The 6,013-nt window shown below is 42.1% G+C and overlaps 1 long non-coding RNA gene across 1 annotated transcript; it reads left to right on the top strand.

Moving 5' to 3' along the window:
* The first annotated feature begins 2,638 nt into the window (after nt 1-2,638).
* LOC119366878 lies at nt 2,639-5,655 on the top strand. The gene is made up of 3 exons (XR_005176130.1): nt 2,639-2,737; nt 4,898-5,053; nt 5,186-5,655. It is a non-coding gene; the product is annotated as an uncharacterized LOC119366878 (long non-coding RNA).
* The last annotated feature ends 358 nt before the right edge of the window (nt 5,656-6,013 follow it).

Here is a 6,013-nt window from a genome sequence, read left to right as displayed (position 1 = left end):
GAAAGGAATGTAGGGAGTAGGTCTCTAATAAGAGGGAACCAGAGGCACAAGCTTTTTAGGAATAAAAGCTATGTTGGTATCACTGATGTGGGAGAGAGTAAGCTTACTTTTTTTAGAACGTCGTTTTGGTGACCGAGCTCATTGGAGCTCGAAATTTTTGAAAAATTTAAAATTCAAACTTTCCGGTTTAAAAAAATCTAAAAAGTTGTGCAAGTAAAAAATGATGTTATGTGCATGTGTGTAAATTTTTAGGATGAAATGCCTTGTACAAAAAAGACAAATTCATGGCCTGGAAGGATGAATAGTATCATGTGTTAAAAGGCCGCATTTTTTTCCTGCACAGCCCTCATTTCAACGTATTTTTCCTGAAAATTTACACACATGTGTGTTATGCCTTCATGCATATCTGTATTTTTTCAGAAGTTTTTGAAACGTAAAATATGAGTTTTCATTAAATTTCAAAAAAAAAATTGGAGGTCTCCATGAAGGCCGAGCTCCAAAAGCAATATTCACACTTTTTTTTACTCTAACCTTTTATAAAGAAAACTAGTCATTCATCTCATGTTGATTGTGTCTGAAATGAACGTATCTAGACGTATTTCAGTGATTGATACATCGTCTGAGCGATATTATACCTGAGCACTGCTATGCACGCGATACTGGGCAGACGATACGTGCACGACAATGCACCGGTTCCATCCATTGCATGGCAACAACCGGCAGCAGACCCTTAGATGCTCATCGTGCAATGGTCGTGCACGTATCCGTCATCAGCACATCAGATTCAATTCGACATTGTGATTCTTTCACAAAATTTATAAATCAAATGTAGATTTTGAATCGGGAGCACATGTACCCATATGCCCAAAACGAAATACTACTAATTGTCCGTTTAAACGTATCTACACGTATTATAATATTAGATACATCCGTTTAAGCGATATTTTATATTGTGATGTTTTAACGAGTTCTCTAAGTCAAATGTTGATTTTAAATCCGGAGCACATGCTCCCATATGCTCAATACGTAATTATTGGTGACAAAGTCCTAATTTTCTTGTAAATTTGGAAAATATGCTTAGCCGTTGCATCCACTCTGCTTTGCTCTGCTCGTCATTTCATAGATGACCAGTGCTAAAACTCAGTCGACTTATATTTAACGAAGTCTCAGTCAATTTCTTCATCATCAGATTTGGTGCACTCGCTGGAACTTATGTCTTTTGTATGTATCTCTACTTCTAATGGACGGGTTGGTTGAGTAGTCCCATCATTTTCTTCTGGTTTTTTTTCGTCTAGTTTTTTTCGTCTCCCTCCCCACCCCACGCACGCGAGCAAAAAAAAAGACCCCACAAAAAAAACCTATCGATCCCCTCTAGGACACAGGCACACAACGTCGCCGATCCTCTCGATCCACCCCTCCCGATGCGACCTCTCTCCTTCCCTCTCCTCGTGCTCCGGCGCCGCCCCCATCTCCCGCTTCGGTGCCGCCCCTACTACTTCGTCGGCCCGACGCAGCCGGATCTCATAGCCCGATCTCATGCGATCTCACAGCCACCGTCGGCGATCTCACAGCCGGATCTCGTGCGATTTCGCGCCGCCGACATACGGAGTCACCTCCATGGTACGGGATCACCGCTGCCGATGTAAGAGGTCACGTCGCTGCCACCACTGAATAACCCGCGCTGCTCACTGCTCTGCTCGTGTCACGCCTCCTCGGTCATGTTTGCCGCCATGGCCACCAGTCCCCACCTCGATTTGTCATCTCCTTGACCAGCCACCCATGTCCTAGCCATGTTGTTGCTGCTGATCTCCCCTCCTCAACCCGTAGGTGCACACCACCCCTTCCCCTCCCTCCCTTCCTCCCGCTAGCGAACTCCCTCAAGATGTGGGCGCTGCATGTGGACAATATGGAGGCTCATTCTGGATTCATGCTGCCGCTGGTGTCAAACGACAAGATGGGTAGTGAGACAGTCGTCGTGACTTCAGGTATGTTTGATTGAGTGTGTCTTTTTTTTCCTTGTGCACCGCTTCAATTGCTTTAACTAATTCGTCAGTGGAGAAGAAGGTGCCCTGGATTGAGAAGGTTGGTGAGCACGCTAAGAGGCATGTATACAAGATATTAGACTCTGGTGTCGTGATGCTGTATACAAGATATTGATTGGCATCAAATAGTTTCAGGTTTGTTCTTGAATTCAATTCATGCTGTTCATGGCGTCTGCTTATAATCAGGTTCAAATTTCTTGTGTTTCATGTAATTTATTGTCAACATTATGTCACTTTTCTTCTATAACCCTTATTGCTCAAATCAGATTTGGTGTCTCCAATAAGTCCCCAATCCCAGGCACATTTAGTTTCATGTTGAATGCTTTTATAGCCAATTCAATTTATTTTGTACGTATAGCTATTGATCCTTCTTTATGATTCATGAGGTTGTTGACAAATTGCAAAATTATTCTTTGGATATAATTCTTTAGTTCTCTCTGGCTGCAGACAACTTTTTATCTCTGCATGCGTGTTCCTTATGACAATTAAAGGATACTAATTTCTTTTTTTTAATATTACAAGAGATGCGTATACTTTAAGTTTGACTTTCAGATAATACATGTCAAATTAAAGTTATGTCCTGCATGTCAGTGTAGCTCGGCAGGGTAATGGAGAAGCTTCATTCTGATGGTCTAGAAGTTTTTGTTTGGTGTTTCCCTCGGCAGGGTAATGGAGGAAGATGAGACTTACCCCAGGTATATTATGCAGAGCATGCTTTTTTCTGTTTGAAAAGAATAACACGTTATTCTTGGATTATTTTTGATGTTGTCAACTGATATATGGTATTTACTGTTGCTGGGTTGCTGCCACAATTACGGTGCATAGCATATGCAGATATCTACTTCGTTGGCTGCAGTTTTATTACATGAAAATGTTTTTATCATATCCTTTGTATCTTCTCTTCATGAAATCATGAGCATTTTGTTCGAAACAAAAAAAAAAGACAGCAGCGTATCTATATGCACCTTGCGAGTTACATTTTCTACCAGAGCTCCTACTACTATTACTGCTAGACTGACATAAAGTTAGCGAGTTCCAAATTTTCATGTTTAGGTTCGACTGATTTGTGGTTCTTCACTGAGTTTTGGTCTAGGTACTAGAAGCATACGCGCGCTTTGCTGCGCCGACTACTTTCCAGCCTTTTATTTGTTTACTTGTTAATTCACATATAGTTTCTTTGTTGCTCTATTTGTGGGCCCGGCGTTGTTGTTATGGGCGTGTTGTGTTCTTTTTAAACACGGCGAAATAAAATCCTGAAAGAATCCGCTAATTTTTCGGCCTCAAGCGAGCGAGAGGTTGAATTTGAATCAGGTTGACAAACAAAGGAAAGGTGGAGAGGAAGGAGGAACCGGGAGTTGTGATACATATCTTGTGGACCATGGCGTGTTGAAGAAGGTGACCAAGTCCTGAAGATGGGGTCGTCCCTGTCGAGCGCCGCCGCTAGCCATGTCGGCCTACCTCACCGCTTGCTCTTTCAGGCCCCGTGTGTTGCTGTCGCTGGATGGTAATTGCCGCCACAAGAGAAGGGGAGAAAGATGGAGAGATGGGCGGGGCGTGTGGCATGGTGCTAGACTGGAAGCGCTGGTGCAACCGTGTGGTGAGGCGGTGATGGGTTTGGCTGGCGGCCCTATGCAGTGTTCTATCACTTGGACAGGCCATGGGCATATGAACTCGCTTTAAAAAAAATGCATTTTGAAGATGTTTTAAAATGTTAAAAATTCTATTTTTTTTTTACGCATACACCTTCGCAACGTGTGTGCGTGACACAAAGTATTGTGATTTTTTTATTTTGCCTTCTCGAAAAAGACAAATTTTAGTGCTTTTAAATATTGTTCCATGATACATTATTTTTGTCTTTTTTGCACCGGCTAAAGAAAAGTTGCTCTTCTGCGAAACTTTTTACGCGCCCATAGAATTTGAAGATGTATCCGTGAATTTATTTTTTCGATATCTTTTTGGCATTTAGGAATGGGTTTTCCTGAAGTGGGTTCATATGCCCATGAGCTATCCATATAGTTTTCGAAAGGTAGCCCATTCTTTCCCTATACCCGATGTACATAGTTGTGAACCAACATATGATTGGATGGTTCGGAGGACAGTGGCATTCCCACCCCATCAGGGTTCAAGTACTGGTATTCACATTTTTATTTCACGATTTTCGGCGATGCACGTTCAGTGGGAGGTGATGTCTCCTTCTACTACAAGGCGCCTATAGTGACTTCGTCAATCTCACGATGATATGTTGGCTCAATCTCTCGGAGGTGCTCATAAGGATAGGGTGTGTGTTTATAGAGATGTCAAATAAGTGTATGCATGTATATATGAGCGCTTGTGTCTGTACATGTATTAAAAAACCAAATGTACAGTAGTTACACATAACTTTTTTCACCTCACAAAAAAGTAAGTGACACATAATCCATAGAATGTTGGACAATGGTTGACCCAAGCGCCAAAGAGTACCACAAGTCAAACACTAATAGACGTGGTCCATATCGACCCTTCGAGCCGGAGCGCTCACAGCTCTCACATTCGAGGGAGCTTAGATACTCTAGTGATTTAACTAGATCGTTGAGATGCCACTGATATTGTCCTGGATATGGTTAAAATCTGAATCATAAAGAAGCTAGGATAATATCATAATCTACATGCTGAACTTTTCTAAAGGGATTTGTTTTCCATGTAGTAGGTGCTAATGCTTCTGATTTTCTTCTTCAAAAAACTTATGGGAAAGGCTAACCCAATATTTTAGTTTTCATTATGATCCAATCTCTGGACCATGTACAGAGTCGACCATCGTTTAAAAAAGATCTATTGATGAAGGTTGGTTTAACGTACATTTTCTGCATTTTGTGCAGTTTTCAGTGCATGGTTGGAGAAGAGGATAAGAGGAGAGGCTTGAATCTTGAGGTGACAAGGGTAGTCATCTGGTGCAACTAAAGGTTCAGGTTCATACTTGTGATGATATTCGTCAGTTTGCCTGGATGATTGCCCTGTACTAATCTTTTCAGAAGGTACTGAAATATCTTACTGTACGGAGATTTGATTTCTACTAAAACTTTGTCAAGCTATTCATTTTTCTTGTACTAAAATCTACTTTTTTACTGACTATTACTGAAATTATCTTGTTACTAAACATTTCGTAGGAAGGAGGTAAATGGAGCAAAAGGCACGAGGAGAAAGGAGTAACGCCATAGGGACGATGTTGTCGGCAACGCCTTTGAAAGGATTCTCCAAGGAGAAGCTACGGTGGCTGACCATCTTGCTCGGGAAGTGGGAAGGATGTCATTCGGGAAGCCCCTAGGTTCTAGGGGTGTGCGTCCATGCGGTGGACGAGGATGGCCATGCGGTGGCCGAGGTGGCCACAAGGAGTTGGATTGGGCACTTGCCAATGCGAGCATGTCGTTGCTCAAGGTACCAAGACCCTGGTTTTGACACAAAGTTTCTTGGCAAGCTGTGCATGGTTGGGACTGTTTCGTGCATGCGGGCAATGGCTCATGCCATTCAGTAGCCATCCATGTCGCCGTCGCTTGCTGTTAGTTTTTCTTGGATTCCAAATTACTTTATGTGGTGTTCCTCAATGCATGAATTATTTTCAATATGGACGTGAGTCTGAAAAATGTGGTAAGGCTATCACCATTTTTTTAACTGCAGATGCCTGAAGCTGAGAAGCATGATATTTTATTTTCCATGTTGCTCTATCTCTGTATTGTTAGATCGCAAGAACTTTTATCACATATGTTTGTGTGCAGTATGCCAATTTATCCGTAATGGCAACCTAACATTTGGAGGTAACGACGGCCTCACCAGAATAAGGGGAAAATTGTGGGAGTGGACGCACATCATGTAGGTGAAACATGAGAATTTGTGGTCGTAGCAGCTGCGTTCTTCTTACAGTTTTCCTTCTCTGAATTGCATCTTTGGTACATCTAAATTTATTATTTAATATCATGGAGAGGGAGTTGTCGTCGGTA

The sequence above is a fragment of the Triticum dicoccoides genome, chromosome 2B (genome assembly GCF_002162155.2).
Source record: "Triticum dicoccoides isolate Atlit2015 ecotype Zavitan chromosome 2B, WEW_v2.0, whole genome shotgun sequence".
In the NCBI taxonomy this organism is placed as follows: Eukaryota; Viridiplantae; Streptophyta; class Magnoliopsida; order Poales; family Poaceae; genus Triticum; species Triticum dicoccoides.
The sequence above is the reverse complement of the archived record's forward strand: the minus strand, read 5'-3'. Positions and strand labels throughout refer to the sequence as shown.